The sequence below is a fragment of the Lissotriton vulgaris genome, chromosome 9 (assembly GCF_964263255.1).
Source record: "Lissotriton vulgaris chromosome 9, aLisVul1.2, whole genome shotgun sequence".
In the NCBI taxonomy this organism is placed as follows: domain Eukaryota; kingdom Metazoa; phylum Chordata; class Amphibia; order Caudata; family Salamandridae; genus Lissotriton; species Lissotriton vulgaris.
The window spans coordinates 127,346,441-127,365,826 of record NC_141697.1 but is presented as its reverse complement, the minus strand read 5'-3'; the positions used below and the strand labels follow the sequence as shown (position 1 = coordinate 127,365,826).

Below are 19,386 nucleotides of genomic sequence, written 5' to 3'. Positions count from 1 at the left end.
TTTCGCAACTTCCAAAATATTTACTTTTCTTTTGGCACAAGGTACTCTGCTTAAAGTAGAACTATTCTTAGAGAACAGAGCTTTTATTCCTAGAGACACTAGAGACAGTAATTTGAATCAGCCTCTAGCACATGTACAATCTTGTATAAATATGTGATGAAATGGTCTCGACCTTCTCTTCTGTATTTCATAAATGTAATTTTCACAATTCATTCAGCTGATATTTATATTTGCATTATCTGAATAATACCACGGCTTGAAAGCGTACAGTATAATACTAATTTTCGTGTATCTATACCATTTCAAATGCATTTGATGAATTTTGGGGTGGGCTGGAAAACACATGCATACCTATATGTTTATAAATTGCTTAGTATTTAGTAATGATGGACATTAGACGTGGCGTGGGTGTTCTGATCATATCTAGGACCCTAATTAAATAATCCCCATTTATGCCCTTATGTGGGTATAACAAATCCTACCCTTATAAAAGGCATAAGAATCAAAGCCATATTTAGTATTAGCCAATGCAAACCAAATACGGCAAGGCTACTTCCTTAGACTCCTAGAAAGTACAACGAGTTCTTTCAACAAACCAAACCTCCAGCAACCTGGGAATTCCCCATGCTTTTGTTTTGATTTGTCCTAGAACTCCTGCGAGCACTGAAAGAACGGCCAGTTCTTAGTGACATCTTTTATTGACGTCTTATGTCCAACCTCACGTCAAACACGGCACCTTCCAGGTATAAATATACCAGCATTTGCCTTAAGCAACACACGATGGTGTGGAGCAGAGCGGCTATCTACTTATCCAAAGCCCAGCTGATGCGAGTGCCGAAGGAAGCCGTCCCTCCCATTTGACGCACTGAGAAAGACGCTGTCTTTTGCTCCTGCCGAGAAAATCCAGCTTCAGTGGTTCCAGCCACCCTTGCGGGTTACTGGGAGATCGAGTCCTGAGAGCGAGATACAAGACCTTCATTCTAAAACCAAGGTACGGAGCTGATTAGATCCTTAGAGAATTCTTGAGTTAGATTCTTGGCAAAAACTAACTTAACTTCAACTGCAGCTCATTTACTCCTTCCCACGTACTAGGCTTAGGTTAGGTACATCGGGGTCAGCGTAGCTTAGAAGCACCAGTTGAGTACGTTTAGTCAAACTTTTTATCATTGTAAGTAACTGTATATATTTTATACCTTTTAAGTATCATATGGCTCAGTAACCATATCAATTGCTTTTACAGTATTATTTCATAATACTCCTTTTACTGTACGCACTTTACTTTATAACCAGTATTGCAATTGTGGCAATTCATTTCTCTTGCACGAGAAAGAAGACTGCTCAATAAAATAACACCTTTTATTGAAAACACCCGTCTCTCTATTTCTCTGCACTCTGGTGAAACTAAGTATGCACGATTGACTGAGTGAAATAGCTATCTATTGTTTTCACAAGACTCTGGAGATATACTCCTTATTCTGGGGGAGCAAAGTTGTCATGTTGATGCGGTTGTCAGAAGCTGAATCCCTTCTTGTCTAATCAGGGAAGTTCACTCCTCCCTGTTCATTCGAGAAAAATTCTAGTGACCTCTGAGCTAGCTGGCAAACCTAAATTAACTCTAACATATTCAATAGAGACCTAGTCGACCTCAGTCCTACGTCTAAACTATTGTTTATGTTATTCTAATGCGCAGTGCCTATTGGGAAAATATGAACTACACTACAATGCCAGTGCTAGGGCATTCCCCTTCCGTTTCAGAGCCTCTTTCTACAGTTTGAATGATGCCTAAATATTTATATTCCGACACAGACTCCAGACGTTGGGTAGCGATAAACCAGCTTGATGCTTTTCTTTTCATCCTGCTTACCACCATGGTTTGTTTTTTCAAAATTGATCTTCTATAGCATATGCATGAGTGGTGTCAAGGAGGTGCTGCAGCCCGACCGGTGTGCAACCTATTAGCACCAGCTTGTCTGCATAGAAATGATTGGAGAGGACTGTTGTGCCCAGCTTTGGGGCGTGAGAACTGCAGAACTTATTATATTATTTGGTCAGCTAAAACAAGGTTCGACAGTGTAGGGGCAAGCAAGCAGCTCTGCTTCAGGCCGTTGGTGGTTGGAATGCGACTTGAAAAATGCATCCCTAACTTAACCTGTACCCATGTGTCAGTGTTTAACAGAATGAGTAATTTCAGTAGGGCAGGTGGAGCATTCCGATTAGCCACTTTCATCTATAGTTTACCTTCATCAATATTGTCAAAAGAGGAGTGAAAGTCGATGAAGCAGAGGTACAAGGGTAACTTAGTTCCTTTAGACTCTACTATTAGTAGGGAAAAGTCCAGGAAGTTCCATGTGGTACCCATGTGTTTACAGAAACTGGTCTGGTTTAGCGGGGTGACGAGATTAGCCGAAGCCCAAGTTGTCAACGCCTCTAAAATGGCACAGGCTAAATATATTATCGATGAGCGGCACAAGCCAAGAGTTATTTGCGCTGCTCTTATTGTCATGTTTATGGATTGGTGAAATTATAGACCCTTTCCATGACGCCAGGATTATGGCATCCGCTTATATTTGCTGGAATAAAGGCTCCAATTTCAGTGACCAGTACCTGGCATCCTGTAGGAATAGTGCAGGTGGAATCCCATTGGGGCCTCACGCCCCCTCCCGTCTCCCTTTGGATAACTGTTTCTTTATTTGCTCACTAGTTGGTATGAAGGAATCCATGATAGGATCCTGGGGCAAGCATTGGGCTGCCCATTCAGTTTCCTTTTTAATGTAGTTAAAGTGTCGGAAAAAAATCCTATAGAGCACTTGCGTGATTTTGACCCTCCTCATGGTGATTGAAGTGTGCATGTGGAAACTTTGCTGAGGCTTCTTCGGTCAAATGGAACTGATCCCTTGGAAGATAAGACGTAGTAACATATTTACTTTGTGCCAAAACCATGCGTGGTCACTACTTTGTATGTCGAAAAGGAGCTTTCCATAGAGAAAGATTTTTCCTTCCCTTTTTATTTTCCAAGTTAGCTTTTTTACGGCTGCTTTGTTCTGTCTTAGTTCTTGTTGCACAGGATCCAGCTGAGTTTTTAAAGTATTACATTTATGATTTTCTTGGGTGAATTTACTTGCTCTTGTTGCAAAAGAATAAGGTGACCCTGACCGATTCCTAGCTGTGATGCATTCCTTCTCGTATTTGAGGTGGTGAATGTGTCTCCTAGCACTTTTGTGAAGACCTCCCAAGTGGCTAAATAGTTAGTGGATCTGTCTTGCTGTCCTTGTAGTATGTCATTGGCAGGCCCCAGGAGTCGGACTAAGGAGGGAATATTACATTTGATCCTTTTGCTGTTCAAGGTGTGTACAGAGCGTGGTACTTCAGTCGGACGACAGAAAGAAGCAGGGCTTGCTTTGAGCATGACGACCTGTGGAAGATGATCACTGAATTCTTCCTCACCCCTTGGTATGGGGAGACTTTATAGTACAGTGGCAAATGTATAGTCCTGTGCTGAGTAGGCCACTGTGGAGTGGAAAGTTGCTGCTGGCGGGTTATCCTTTGGGAAACATCCATTTAGTACCTGTTACGATGAAAACAAGTTACTTATCTGTAACTTTAGTTCCCCAGTATTGGTAACTTTCACAGATTCCCATGGCTTGTAAAATTCACCGTTATCAGAATGGGAGCCTCTGTAAATAGAAAATACCATAGCAGTTGGTACAAAAGGGAAAAAGGCCTAGGCCTCATCTCATTTTGTAGCATATCCACCTCTTTTTGTAAAAGAGACCAAAAACTTGCAACAACCAATCAGATAAGCCTCACCCCATCGAACCCTCCTGAGAGTACCTCAGATTTTCGTTACCGTTGTGTAACCACATCTGTGAAGGCTGAGCTAGTGGGCGCATGGGAATCTATGAAAGTTACCAATACTGGGGAATCAAAGTTACAGGTAAGTAACTTGTTTTCTTGCCCCAGAATTGGAACTTTCATAGATTCCCATAGCTTGTATCAGAATAGCTAGCAGTAAGCAAGAAAAACACATTTTGTGACATAAGCATCAAAATACATTAGTATCTATACTGTTATAAGTAGCAAAGCCATTGAAACAGTAGTCAGCAAACATTATCAGCTACAAAATGTGCAATTATTGGAAGGATGGCTAGGAGGGAAAGCTCACTGCTTATTGGAAGAGATTTCTCAGGACCACCTGTTCAACTGCCGCCTAACTCCTTGTAGAAGAGTCCAAGCAGTAATGCTTTGTGAACGTGTGGGCACTGCTCTATGTAGCTGCCCTACAAATGTCTTTGATAGGAACTCCGGCGAAGAGAGCAGCAGAGGATGCGACTGATCTTGTGGAGTGAGCTCGTACATGTCTTTCTAGCGGCTTACCCGCCGCTAGGTGGCAATAATGAATTGCACTGGAAATCCAACGTGAGATGCCTAGTTTTGAAAGCGGAAAACCCTTCTACGGAGCACTATAAGCAACAAAGAGCTGTGAAGATTTCCTGAAATCCTTTGTCTATTCAAGATACAATTTTAGACATCTTTGGACATTCAAGGAATGCTGAGACCTTTCTGCTGGAGACGTCGGTCGAGGGAAAAGAGATTTCAGAACCACAGGTTAGTTCAAATAGAAATCCGAAGGGACCTTTGGAATGAATTTTAGATTTGTCCTTCGGATTAGAGTGTCTTTTTGAACTGTAAGAAAGGTTCCTGTAACGTGCGCGGGAGAAATGGGCAGGAGGAGAGTTCTTGTTAAAGAGGGCTTTAATGTGGAAAACAGGTAATCGGTACAAGTTTTTCGGGTAGGGACTGTTCGGCAGGGTGAGCGGCTTCGATATGTCCAACTTCTGGGCTTGCCCTTCTCGCTTCTCCAATGCCCTTCTGGGCTCCGTCGGGTCAGGACTCAGTCGATGTCCGTCTTGCCTCTCGGTATAAAACAAACACAGCAAGTCGTGAGGAAAGTGCCCTTTATATGTACATGTACTAGGGGAAATAGAAGTGAGGAAGCAAAAACCCATGTCACACTCTCCAGACGTCCGGCAGGGGAAAGGGGGGGGGGGGGGGGGGGGGGGGCGGAAATCGGTGCTCAGGGATAGGGATACCGGGATAAGGGAATACCAAGTGTAGGAGAGTAGGGTCTGCAATCCTATGATCACCCGGACTTTTTGCTTTTGTTTCACTGGTTTACGACTTTCTCGGGCTGTGGGCCTGCTAATCAGACCCACAGCCTAGCTGTTCTCTCACTAAATTGATGCGTGTACCTTAGGTGCATTACCCAATTGGAACTGGGCCACCTTGTCAGACCCCTGTAACTCAGGGCATCGGTGTACCCAGGGCCTACCAGGGGCTGAAGCATGTATTATGCCACCCCTGGATGGCCATCTAAAACGGACACAACTGGCTGCACGACGGCTGGGGCAACGTAGCGTACTCGCTCGTTGCTTTAGGTATAGTGTCCCTATATCTAACCTCACAATGGACATCCGGGTTCCTATCAGTCACTCCTATGGCAGGCCTTGACAATCCTGAAGGCAGAGTGCATGGACCCGTGTGAATTGGGCTCTGGCACGAGCCGAGCCCGGTTGCAGCTTGCGGAACCAAAGACCCAATGGCTGTTCCATGATAACGCGTATCATATCGGTAACTTCGGTATAGCGTTATCAAGACATGTCGAGTAAGGTGTCATACGAATCGGGATGCTGCCCCCTCACCAATTCTGGCGACGAGGTTAGCATTCCGCCCTTCTAGAGGGACACGACATGTACGTAACTGTGAACCCCGGTTAAAGTTAACTAAAGCCTCAGCTCCACAAAATGGATGCTGCCACCACAGACACGCGTCTGACCTCCTGCTGCTGGGAGTCCTTCCAGCGAGGAGAGCTTGGACAAAGGGTTTCCTGTCCAGGGCGGTGTTCGCACCGTCCCAGACAGGGTTTGTGTATTCTGGGTAGGTAGGGCTTTGCGAGAAGGTGACTGCGGAGTGGCACCCCGGTGCTCACTACGCATCTGCCGGTCAGAACCAGTTCCAGGGGCGCGCAGCCCCTGACCTGGGGAAAGTCCGGCAGGGGAGAGGGGTGTAACTACCCCCCTTCTTGGTCCCACCCCTAGGGCAGGACCTCGTCATGTACCCACCCCTTTCTTTAGGATAAAGGCCGGAGCGGGGACCCTTCCAAATTAGATCATCTTTGAATCAAGAATACTTTCTACGAAAGGACTTCGAGACTCTTCATGATTTCTCCCTTGTGGCTAAGGAGTAGTCACCCTGCATCAGCGGGCACCATCTAAGAACTCTGCGGTTTGCTGCAAGTCCTTCCTCAAGGATCCGACGGCCCAGCTCGACGAGAACCGGCTTCACTGGCACCTCTGACCTCTACCCACGTCGTCAGCTCAGCTGAGATCTGTGGGTGCGACGAGACCTCGAGGGACCGGCCATCATCAAAACCTGCACGCTTTCTTAAACAGCACGACCACCGAAGCAATTCTCTGGTGAGTGCTCTGGGGTCCGAGAAGCCCCGACCCTGAGCAGCTCCAGCACCGAAGTGCAGTCTCCCAGCATCTCCACGATCTGCGTGGGGCCCTTCTGCTCGCTGCTCAGCACGTTGTCTGGTCACTAGCCGCTGGCTTGTGTCCTTATTTGACGACATCCGACAACCAACGCTGCTGGTCTGGTTGCTCCAGACTGGCCTTTGCTTCCTTCTTTGAGAGAAGCACCCCGGACCCTCCTGGTCCACTCAAGACGCTATTTTAGGCCCACCACGTGGCCCTGAAATCTGCCAAGGCTTGTTGCCCCAATCCTGGGCCCAGCGACGCCGACAGCATCAACCTTCGTGGGACAGCTCGCACCTCCATCCTGGTCACCGACAACGCCTCCTGGTCCATGAGACTGCAGAGCCTAGCGTCGCCCACTCACCTAGTCGAGGTGACGGCCATCCGGTGCCTTCCTGGTACCCTCTGACTACTGGCTAGTAGTACGAACTTGGTCCCCTCTGCTTTCAGGTATCAACGATCTCTGATCCAGGCTTGGATCTCTACGAACTATTCATCACTGGTCGCCGGCCAGCAACTCCTTTTCTTCCGGCTCCTGGCTCGTCAGCGAAGACCCCGACGCCTGTAAGACTTGTGCAGCCGCAGCCCTCGCGGCTAGGTAACTCCGGCATTTCGGTGCCTGCATAGCCTCCTTACTCTAGGGTCCCGAGTCCCTCGCTTCCGACTTGCCTTATCGGGTCCGCCCGAGACCATTAGAACTTTCCGTGCCCTCGGGCATTTGTTTTAATTGTGCACTTGAAGTATTTTCCTAAGAGTTTTGTTCTGTGCTTAGTACCCTGTCCTCATAAAGAGTCTAGGGCTGTTGTGATTCTAATAAATATACTGTTTATTTTCATAACACTTGTGTGGTGTCCTTTCACTTGGTGTTCAAGGGGTATGTGATGGTATAACAGCTGGCTTAACACGCCCTCTAGAGTTTAGCCCGAAGACTGCTCGTATCCACGCTACTAGGATAGCTGGTCTAAGGTTGACTTACAACCAATCACCATAAGGGTCGTTTGGACCGATGCATAGTGGTCGCTAGAATAGCGAACGCTGCATATCGGGCCAACTTCTCACATTGGTGAGCAGCGGTTGGGATTTGAGCTTGCTGTTGTTTTACCACGCGTATCCTAAGAATATCTTGTGAAAGATCGCATAAGTACTCCAGGTACATATAACTTAGCTTAGAATACTCTGAGTTCTACTGAACCAGCTGTTGTAGCTCCTCAAGGCTTAGCACACCTTGGCTACAACTCTTAGCAAGGGATCAGTAGGTAAACCCATAGTGTAGGTAGGTGCATCCCTTACACCACATTAGAAGCAGCATGTCAGACAAAGGCGGAAACTCTGAGTCTCCCCTCGTGTCAGTCGACCTTCCACAGGTCACCTCCAGATATGCTGCGCTTAGCTTTCACGAGATGCGACAGATCTGTACATCTCGAAAGCTAAAACAGGGTGCCAACCCTACCATTCCATTTCTGATTGGTCTCTTGGAGACTTATGATGCCAGGAGGGCGGGTAACACCGACCCTTCTCATCCGGAAGTGGATATGCCTCCCCTCGAGGGAACCCGAGGTGACCCTGACCTTATCCATCTCTCCGCCGAGGGCGAAGAGGAGGACGAGGATCTAGAGACATCTGGGGACGAGGCAGACAAAGGTCCAGTCATAGTTAGTCAGCTAACTCAGGACAACTTAAGCCGGCACGAGATTGGTACTAGGGGACCCCTGGGCCCTCTCTCGGGCCAGCTTAACATTGGGAACGGACGAGTTAGATCTCTGTCAAGAGGCTCTAACAGATCTGTTCGAACCAATGGCTCTCGAGGCTCTGCTCGAAGAGGGATGACATCACCTCAGAGGAGAGTGTACGAAGCAAAGGAGCGGGAAGTCAAACTGCAGATCGAAAGGGAAGAACTTGCCCTAGCCAAAGAGAGACTCGCCTTTGCTCGAGAGCAAGAGTTGAGTGGGACAATTCCCACTGGTGGCAGCATTCCCCCACGGGAACCCAGGAGTTTAGACACTAAGCACCTGAATAAGATAGTGCCCCCCTTTAAGCAAGGGGACGACATCCACAAATGGATTACTGCTTTGGAGCGGGCCTGCACTGTACAGTGCATCCCCCAGAGTCAGTGGGCAGCTATCTTGTGGCTCTCCTTTGAAGGTAAAGGTAGAGATAAGCTCCTCACCACAAGGGTCGAGGATGCTAACAATTACCAGGTCCTGAAGAACACACTGATTGATGGGTTCGGCCTAACCACTGAGCAGTACAGGTTGCTGTTCAGGGATACCCAGAAAACTCAGTCTCAGGACTGGTCTGATTTCGTTGATTGTGCCACTAAGGCTTTGGGGGGCTGGTTGCTGGGCAGTAAGGTTACTGATTACACAGGATTGTATAATTTGATCATGCGAGAACAGATTTTAAACAATTGTCAGAACCAGTTGTTGCATCAGCACCTTGTCGACTCGGATCTGACCTCTCCCCAAGAATTGGGAAAGAAGGCAGACAGATGGGTCAGAACAAGGGTTAAGCAAAACCAGGGCCAGAACCAGGGTGGTCAGAAGAAAGCAGACCAAAAGGGTAAAGATTCGAAAGGGGAAAAAACTGACCAGAAGTCTTCGACAGGTCCCCAACAACCCAAAGAGGGGGGGGGGGGGGGGGGGGGGGGTCAGGCTTCCCAGAAAAAAAAGAATCAAGAAGGTCAATCGAAAAGGTGGTGCCAATACTGTAAAAGTAAAACTCACTGGTTTAGTGAGTGCACCAAGAAAGGAGGGCAGACTCCTGCTACTGCAGCCCCTAAGGCACCTGTGCCCCCTAGTACAGCCAGCAGTAGTAGTGCGCCTCCCAAGGGACTAGTTGTGTTAACCTTGGGTTCTGAGGGGTGTGACAACTTAGTTGGTACGCTCACTCAGGCTGTCCTTGTCTGTACGGGGGATGTGGATATATCCCCTGATGTCAGTCCCAATACTTTGGGCAAATACCGACAGACGCCTTTCATAAATGGAAGAATGGCTCAGGCCTATAGGGACACTTGTGCCAGTGTCACGATGGTGACGCCTCACTTTGTGGACCCTGGACAGATCATGCCAGGTACAGATTTCCTGGTGACCAATGCCAGCAACGTCACTACCAGTCATAGTTTGGCGATTGTTGCTTTCTCCTGGGGAGGGGTAAATGGCCAGAAAAAGGTTGTTGTTAGTTCAGACCTCCCAGTGGATTGTTTGTTGGGCAATGATTTGGAGTCATCACAATGGTCGGAAGTGGAGCAACGGACTCACATGGAAATGTTAGGCTTGCCAGCACATGTGTTTGCTGTGACCAGGTCACAGGTCAGACGATGCCCCACTGAACAGGTGCTGGATCCTGGAACAACGGACCAGACACCTCCCAAGAAGAAGAGCAGTCGGGTTAAGGCCTCGCCTTCCCCCTTGCCCCAGGTCGAGGATCAAGTCTCAGAGGAGGCTGACCTCCAGGAATTGCGGGAAACTGAACCTAAAGAACTCGAACTTGATCAAGTTGAGTTTCTGGGCTCAGGGGGACCCACACGAGAAGACCTGGGGAAGGACCAGTTAGACTGCCCTTCCCTTGAACCCCTCAGACAGCAGGCTGCTGCTGAGGCTGCTGGGAACGCCACAGGTACCCACAAGGTGTACTGGGAAGATGGACTCCTGTACACTGAGGCAAGAGACCCCAAGCCTGGCATGACCAGGAGGCTGGTTATCCCCTTGTCCCAGCGTGGTTTCCTCCTTACCTTGGCCCACGAGATTCCCTTAGCAGGACACCTAGGCTAGACGAAGACGTGGGACAGGCTTGTCTCGCACTTTCACTGGCCTCACATGAACGAAGATACCAGGGAGTTTTGCCGCTCCTGTGTCACCTGCCAAGCCAGTGGTAAGTCAGGTGGCGCGACAAAGGCCCCCCTTATACCAATGCCTGTGGTGGGGGTGCCCTTTGAACGGGTGGGGATCGACATCGTCGGTCCCATGGAACCACCAACAGCATCAGGGCACAAGTTTATACTGGTGGTAGTGGATCATGCCACCAGGTATCCTGAAGCTATTCCCCTTAGGACCACTACAGCCCCTGTGGTGGCGAGAGCCCTAGTTGGAGTATTCTCCAGAGTGGGCTTCCCTAAGGAGGTCGTCTCCGACAGAGGTGCAAACTTCATGTCGAGCTACTTAACTGCTATGTGGAAGGAATGTGGTGTCAACTACAAGTTCACCACACCCTATCATCCACAATGCAATGGGCTTGTTGAGAGATTCAACAGGACCCTAAAAGGGATGATTCATGGACTACCTGAAAAGCTTCGGCGGAGATGGGACGTCCTGATTCCCTGCCTTTTATTCGCTTACAGAGAGGTCCCACAGAAGGGGGTTGGCTACAGCCCTTTTGAACTTTTGTACCGGCATCCTGTAAGAGGACCCCTGTGCTTGGTGAAGGAAGGATGGGAGAGACCTCTCAAAAAGCCTGCAACCAGCATAGTGGACTATGTGCTTGGTCTCCGCTCGCGGATGGCTGAGTACATGGAGAAGGCATCTGAAAACCTTAAGGCCAGCCAAGAACTCCAAAAAGCTTGGCATGACCAAAAGGCTGTCTTGACTGTTTATCAGCCCGGACAGAAGATGTGGGTGTTGGAGCCAGTGGCCCCAGCAGCACTCAAGGACAAATGGTCCGGGCCCTACACCATCCTGGAGAAAAAGGGAGAGGTCACCTACCTGGTGGACCTTGAAACTCCCTGGAGCCCCCACAGGGTGCTCCATGTCAACAGGCTCAAAGCATATGTCGACAGGAAGGACATGAGTTTGCTCATGGCCATAGATGAGGGACAGGAGGAGGAGAGTGACCCTCTCCCCGACCTGCTCACTCAGAATCCTGACGATGGATCGGTAGACGGTGTTGTCTTTTGTGGCAGCCTCTCCGAACATCAACAGGAGGATTGTAAACAGGTTCTTCAATCCTTCCGGCATATGTTCTCTCTGACACCCAGTCAGACCAATTGGTGTACCCATGAGGTCGACACTGGTGACAGCTTGCCCGTCAAGAGTAAAATCTACTGGCAGCCCGATCACGTTAGAGACTGCATCAAGAATGAAGTGCAGAAAATGTTGGAGCTGGGAGTCATTGAACCCTCGGACAGCCCCTGGGCGAGTCCCGTAGTTCTAGTGCCGAAACCTCACACCCCGGGCGGTAAGAAAGAGATGAGGTTCTGCGTAGACTACAGGGGTCTCAATGCAGTCACTAAGACTGATGCCCACCCAATACCAAGGGCAGACGAGCTTATCGATAGATTGGCTTCGGCCAACTACTTAAGCACGTTTGACCTGACAGCTGGGTATTGGCAAATCAGGTTAGCTGAGGACGCTAAGCCCAAGACAGCATTTTCTACCCCTGGTGGGCATTATCAGTTCGTGGTGATGCCCTTTGGTTTGAAAAAATGCACCTGCCACCTTCCAACGGTTGGTGAATCACGTTCTCACTGGGCTGGATGACTTCTGAGCGGCGTATCTTGACGATATTGCTGTCTTTAGCTCCACCTGGGAGGATCACCTGGTCAACCTGCGGAAAGTGTTAGAGGCTCTGCAAGCAGCAGGTCTCACTATCAAGGCTACTAAGTGCCAGATAGGGCAGACACAGGTTGTATACTTGGGCCACCTTGTCGGTGGAGGCCACGTTCAACCACTGGAGAGCAAGATACAGTCAATCAGGGACTGGGCTCCTCCAACCACCCAGACTCAGGTTCGAGCTTTCTTGGGCCTGACTGGTTACTACCGGAAGTTCGTCAGAAATTACGGATCGATTGTGACTCCGCTTAATGAACTGACGAGTAAGAAAATGCCCAAAAAAGTTCAGTGGACAGCGAGCTGTCAAAAAGCATTCGATGACCTAAAACAGGCCATGTGCACGGCGCCTATCCTCAAGAGTCCAGACTACTCCAAACCATTCATTGTCCAAACAGATGCTTCTGAGTTGGGTGTGGGAGCTGTTCTATCTCAACTGAATTTCGATGGTAATGACCAGCCCATTGCTTTTATAAGCAGACGGCTGACCCCCAGAGAGAAAAATTGGTCAGCTATAGAGAAGGAGGCCTTCGCTGTGGTGTGGGCCCTGAAGAAACTGAGGCCATACTTGTTTGGCACTCATTTCAAGATTCAGACCAACCATAAGCCCCTCCTATGGCTAAATCAGATGAAGGGTGAAAACCCCAAACTGCTTAGGTGGTCCATTTCCCTACAGGGGATGGACTTCACAGTGGAGCATAGACCTGGCACTGATCATGGCAATGCAGATGGGCTCTCCAGGTATTTCCACTTAGAACAAGAAGACTCACCTGGTCAAGGTTAGCTTATTGTCCCAACGTTTGGGGGGGGGGGGGGGGGGGGGTCATGTAGGAGAGTAGGGTCTGCAATCCTATGATCACCCGGACTTTTTGCTTTTGTTTCACTGGTTTACGACTTTCTCGGGCTGTGGGCCTGCTAATCAGACCCACAGCCTAGCTGTTCTCTCACTAAATTGATGCGTGTACCTTAGGTGCATTACCCAATTGGAACTGGGCCACCTTGTCAGACCCTGTAACTCAGGGCATCGGTGTACCCAGGGCCTACCAGGGGCTGAAGCATGTATTATGCCACCCCTGGATGGCCATCTAAAACTGACACAACTGGCTGCACGACGGCTGGGGCAACGTAGCGTACTCGCTCGTTGCTTTAGGTATAGTGTCCCTATATCTAACCTCACAATGGACACCCGGGTTCCTATCAGTCACTCCTATGGCAGGCCTTGACAATCCTGAAGGCAGAGTGCATGGACCCGTGTGAATTGGGCTCTGGCACGAGCCGAGCCCGGTTGCAGCTTGCGGAACCAAAGACCCAATGGCTGTTCCATGATAACGCGTATCATATCGGTAACTTCGGTATAGCGTTATCAAGACATGTCGAGTAAGGTGTCATACGAATCGGGATGCTGCCCCCTCACCAATTCTGGCGACGAGGTTAGCATTCCGCCTTTCTAGAGGGACACGACATGTACGTAACTGTGAACCCCGGTTAAAGTTAACTAAAGCCTCAGCTCCACAAAACGGATGCTGCCACCACAGACACGAGTCTGACCTCCTGCTGCTGGGAGTCCTTCCAGCGAGGAGAGCTTGGACAAAGGGTTTCCTGTCCAGGGCGGTGTTCGCACCGTCCCAGACAGGGTTTGTGTATTCTGGGTAGGTAGGGATTTGCGAGAAGGTGACTGCGGAGTGGCACCCCGGTGCTCACTACGCATCTGCCGGTCAGAACCAGTTCCAGGGGCGCGCAGCCCCTGACCTGGGGAAAGTCCGGCAGGGGAGAGGGGTGTAACTACCCCCCTTCTTGGTCCCACCCCTAGGGCAGGACCTCCTCATGTACCCACCCCTTTCTTTAGGATAATGGCCGGAGCGGGGACCCTTCCAAATTCGATCATCTTTGAATCAAGAATACTTTCTACGAAAGGACTTCGAGACTCTTCTCAAGATTTCTCCCTTGTGGCTAAGGAGTAGTCACCCTGCATCAGCGGGCACCATCTAAGAACTCTGTGGTTTGCTGCAAGTCCTTCCTCAAGGATCCGACGGCCCAGCTCGACGAGAACCGGCTTCCCTGGCACCTCTGACCTCTACCCACGTCGTCAGCTCAGCTGAGATCTGTGGGTGTGACGAGACCTCGAGCGACCGGCCATCATCAAAACCTGCACGCTTTCTTAAACAGCACGACCACCGAAGCAATTCTCTGGTGAGTGCTCTGGGGTCCGAGAAGCCCCGACCCTGAGCAGCTCCAGCACCGAAGTGCAGTCTCCCAGCATCTCCACAATCTGCGTGGGGCCCTTCTGCTCGCTGCTCAGCACGTTGTCTGGTCACTAGCCGCTGGCTTGTGTCCTTCTTTGACGACATCCGACAACCAACGCTGCTGGTCTGGTTGCTCCAGACTGGCCTTTGCTTCCTTCTTTGAGAGAAGCACCCCGGACCCTCCTGGTCCACTCAAGACGCCATTTTAGGCCCACCACGTGGCCCTGAAATCTGCCAAGGCTTGTTGCCCCAATCCTGGGCCCAGCGACGCCGACAGCATCAACCTTCGTGGGACAGCTCGCACCTCCATCCTGGTCGCCGACAACGCCTCCTGGTCCGTGAGACTGCAGAGCCTAGCGTCGCCCACTCACCTAGTCGAGGTGACGGCCATCCGGTGCCTTCCTGGTACCCTCTGACTACTGGCTAGTAGTACGAACTTGGTCCCCTCTGCTTTCAGGTATCAACGATCTCTGATCCAGGCTTGGATCTCTACGAACTATTCATCACTGGTCGCCGGCCAGCAACTCCTTTTCTTCCGGCTCCTGGCTCGTCAGCGAAGACCCCGACGCCTGTAAGACTTGTGCAGCCGCAGCCCTCGTGGCTAGGTAACTCCGGCATTTCGGTGCCTGCATAGCCTCCTTACTCTAGGGTCCCGAGTCCCTCGCTTCCGACTTGCCTTATCGGGTCCGCCCGAGACCATTAGAACTTTCCGTGCCCTCGGGCATTTGGTTTAATTGTGCACTTGAAGTATTTTCCTAAGAGTTTTGTTCTGTGCTTAGTACCCTGTCCTCATAAAGAGTCCAGGGCTGTTGTGATTCTAATAAATATACTGTTTATTTTCATAACACTTGTGTGGTGTCCTTTCACTTGGTGTTCAAGGGGTATGTGATGGTATAACAGCTGGCTTAACACGCCCTCTAGAGTTTAGCCCGAAGACTGCTCGTATCCACGCTACTAGGATAGCTGGTCTAAGGTTGACTTACAACCAATCACCATAAGGGTCGTTTGGACCGATGCATAGTGGTCGCTAGAATAGCGAACGCTGCATATCGGGCCAACTTCTCACACCAAGGACTACTAGGTAGAACCACCCTTACGTCCAACCCAGGCCCTGATCTTGCTCCGTACCTGGGCTAGCCACACACCTCCCCGGGTGTGTGGCCGGGCGGCTCGTGGGGACGTTGGCCTCCTGGCGTACCCTAAGTCTCAGGCACCGCTTCTCCACTACTCTCTGCTTCCTCCCTTTGTCTCCTCCGCACTCATCTGACCTCTCCGCTCCTCTTCCTTCTCCTTCCACACTTCTCCGCTCCGGTTGAACAAGCACACCGGCTTCTCTGCGTCTTCCGCCTTTGACGTTCAAGCGTCCTCGTGTAGACCCGCCCACTCTACAGCTGACTGGAAATTAAAGGGCCAGTGCACTTCCTCCTCGCCCAGTGAGCCCATTCCGTAATCGACATCGGGTAAGTCGTTCTGTGAAGGGCAAGAAAGAAGGGGGGAATGTGTTGAGTCCCTGAAGGGTCCCCAAGTCTCGTTCCGGAGGGGCTCGTCGGTCCACCCAGTTACAGTTCCATAATGGTAAGAGCTTGCAGTTTCCCAACCCTTCTAGCCGACGTCAAGGCTAAAAGGAGAGCCCCCTTCCATGATAGAAACCTTAGATCCGCTCTGTGAATAGGCTCAAATGGAGGTTTCATGAGATGAGCCAGAACCAAATTGAGTTGCCAGATTGGAGGCGGAGGCCGAACTGGAGAGAGAGCCCTGAAAAGTCCTTTCAGGAATTGTTTGACGATCCTCTCAGACCAGAGAGAAGGACCTGAAGCTGCCTGAGCGGAATCTAGAGATAGCAGCCAGGTGTACCTTGATGGAGGCCTGTGCCTGGCCTGACATAGCTAGAGAAAGAATGTAAGGCAATATCTGGTGAGAAGCAGAAGAGAACAGATGGAGATTCTACTGGTGGCACCAAAAGCAGAAATGTTTCCATTTTGCGTGATAGGTCTTATTTGTGCTTGGTGCCTGGGCTTGAGATAATAGGTCTTTGCACTCCTGAGGGATATTTAAACTCTGGAATTCCCGGTGCTCAGGAGCTACGCTCTCAATTGGAGGGAGCTCGGGTCTGGATGCAACACTTGGCCCTGGGACATTGTCAATAGAGATGGAATGGGTCGTAGGTGAATTGGCTGATCTTGAGAGAGCAGGAGAAGCTCTGTAAACCAGAATTGGTGGGGCCACGCTGGTGCGATCAAAATCATTCTGCAAGGTTCCGTCTTGAGTTTCCTGATTAGCCTCGGAATCAGGGGAATTGGAGGAAAGGCGTAAACAAATGCGCCTGACCAGGCTATTGAAAGAGCATTCCCCAATGAGCCGCGATGGTGATCCCTGCTTGCATAGAACTGGCATTTCCTGTTGTCTGGGGTTGCGAATAGGTCTATGGACGGAGTGCCCCAACATGCGAAGAACCCTTCAAGAGTGTTCTGATCCAGTTCCCACTCGTGACAGATTGATTTCAGACGACTCAAAGTATCCGCTGTCGTGTTGAGTGTACCTGGGAGATGTTCTGCTGAAAGAGAAACTCGGTGGAGAATTACCCATTCCCATATCTCTTGGGCCTCCCTTGAAAGAACTCGAGATCTTGTTCCGCCTTGTTTGTTCACATAATGCATGGCCGTCGAGTTGTCCGTACGAACCAGTACCATGGAATTCCGAATCCTCGGAAGGAAAGCATGCTAAGCCAGATGAATTGCCTTGAGCTCCAGAAGATTGATGAGGAAAGTACGCTGCTCGGGTGTCCAATGACCGCTCACATGTAGGTCTTGTAAAACAGCTCCCCAGCCTTCCAGCGAGGCATTCGTGGTCAGAACCAAGGGAGATGGAGCAATCTTGAGAGTGAGACCCTTTGAGATATTGTCTTTGATCGTCCACCAATTGGCCGCCTCCCTCATGAGAGGAGTGACCATTATTTTGTCGTCGAATGTGCCTGGCGCCATTACCTGTCTAGCTGCTCCTGCAATGGGCGCATACGAAGTATGCAATGCGGAATTAAGGGTATGCAGGATGTAGGAGCGATTTGTACAGATGGACCGATAGAGTCTGTCTCCCTTGCAACTGATCAGTCGGGAGAATGAGCCTTCTTTGTCTTTCCTCTGACGGGAAAGCCTTGCAGCATCTTGTATCCAGAAAGAACCTAGGAATTTGGCTGACCTGGATGGGTGAAGTACTGATTTGTTCCTGTTAAGTTGTAGCCCCAGATGATCGAAAAGCCGAATGCAACTTTTGACTGCTCTTGTAGCTGCTTGAGAAGAATGAGCTTTTATCAACCAATCTAGGCAGGAAAAAACCTCTAGAGATGGTCTTCTGAGAAACGCTGCCACCGGGGCTAAAACCTTTGTGAATATCAGAGGAGCGGATCTGAGCCTGAACGGCAAGACTTTGAGTTGAAAATGGCTCTTGACTACTGTGAAGCGTAAGAATCGTCTGTGAGCTGGGTGGATCGGTACGTGAAAATATGAGTCCGCGAGATCTAGAGTTGCCATGTAATCTCCTGGATTGAGAAGGCGCAAAATATCATGAAGGGATACCATCCGGAATGACAGCTTTATGAGATAGATCTTAATAATCTCCAAAAGAGAGTTTCCCAGAGACCAGAAAGGACTGGGTATCAACTGCTTATCAAAAAGGATTCCTTTCTGTGTATTCTTTTAGTTAGTGACCATGAGGCCTTCACATTCAAATCAATGACCTTTGGTTTGTGACTGTGACACTAGACAAATATTAGTGCTCCACACTAGAATATCATTTTTGTTAATGATATTCTAGTGTGGAGCACTAATATTTGTCTAGTGTCACAGTCACAAACCAAAGGTCATTGATTTGAATGTGTAGGCCTCATGGTCACTAACTAAAAGAATAATACACAGAAAGGAATCCTTTTTGATAAGCACTAGATCTTAATAATAACATAGGCAAAAATCTTATTGAGGACCTTGCGGCCATGAATATTACGCTGTGGAATTCGGGACCCACCCATAAAGGTGGCCACTTACTCGACCCAATTTTTTCCAACCTCCCCCACATACATTGCTTCCCGCACTTCCTCTTCATTGGTCAGATCATTTCCCATCCAAATTTAGTCTGTCCGCCCCTGTTGCCCTGTTTCCTTCCAACAGGACATTAAGGAACTGTAAAAGAGATTGGAAAAAGCTTGATGTGAACCGCCTTATGCATGTCCTTGATTCCCAACTCCCTTGCGACTTTCGAGATACGGATGACATGGAAGTTGTGTCATTTAAGATTAACACTTGGCTCACGGAGGCTATTGATACTTGTCTTCCCCTGTCATACAAAAAAGTAAATGTCCACAAATCTCCAGCTCTTTGGTTTAATGAATCACTAAAAGCGGATAAATGCAAATGCAAACGGTTGGAACGCATCTGGAGGAAAGATTACTCCTCAGAAGCAGGGTTCACTTATAGAAAAGAATTAAAGTTATATCACAAGGCCTGTACCGTAACTAGGGCTAGCTATGTTGCTAGGACCGTTGCAGAGGCAACGAATACATCCAAAACACTTTTTAGCTTAGCTAAAGAACTTGTGGGCTCCCAAACTATTGCCAAACCACCTCCTTTGAGCAGCTACCAATGTGAAGAACTTGCGCGGTTTTTCACAAAGAAGATAGATACTATCTATTTGGATACATCGAAACAGCATTTGGCGCCCGGTACAAATAATACCTACCGCCTCCCAGCCATCTCTTACCTAGGAGGCATTAAATTCCTGGCCAGATATCAACGTTCAAGGCTTAAAAGATATTCTTGGGAAACTTAAATCAGGCTCACCAGTTGATCCACTCCCAATCTCTTCACTCAAACTACTTGATACTCCACAGTTCTCTGTGATCTGTAGAACCCTCAATCTGTCTCTAAAAAATTCTACTGTTCCAGCAATGTGGAAACATGCCATGATGACACCGCTTTTAAAAAAGCCTCCGGCCGATCCGAAAATCCTTGCCAATTTCTGTCCTATTTCCCTTCTGCCCGCTTTCTCCAACATTTTGGAAAGACACGTCCACTTTCATCT

General features: G+C 49.2%; 1 protein-coding gene across 2 annotated transcripts in view; it reads right to left on the bottom strand.

Annotated features, from left to right (window-relative positions):
• Positions 1 to 19,386, bottom strand: part of EXD1 (exonuclease 3'-5' domain containing 1) — a 995,593-nt gene that overhangs the window by 682,576 nt on the left and 293,631 nt on the right. The window lies entirely within an intron of this gene.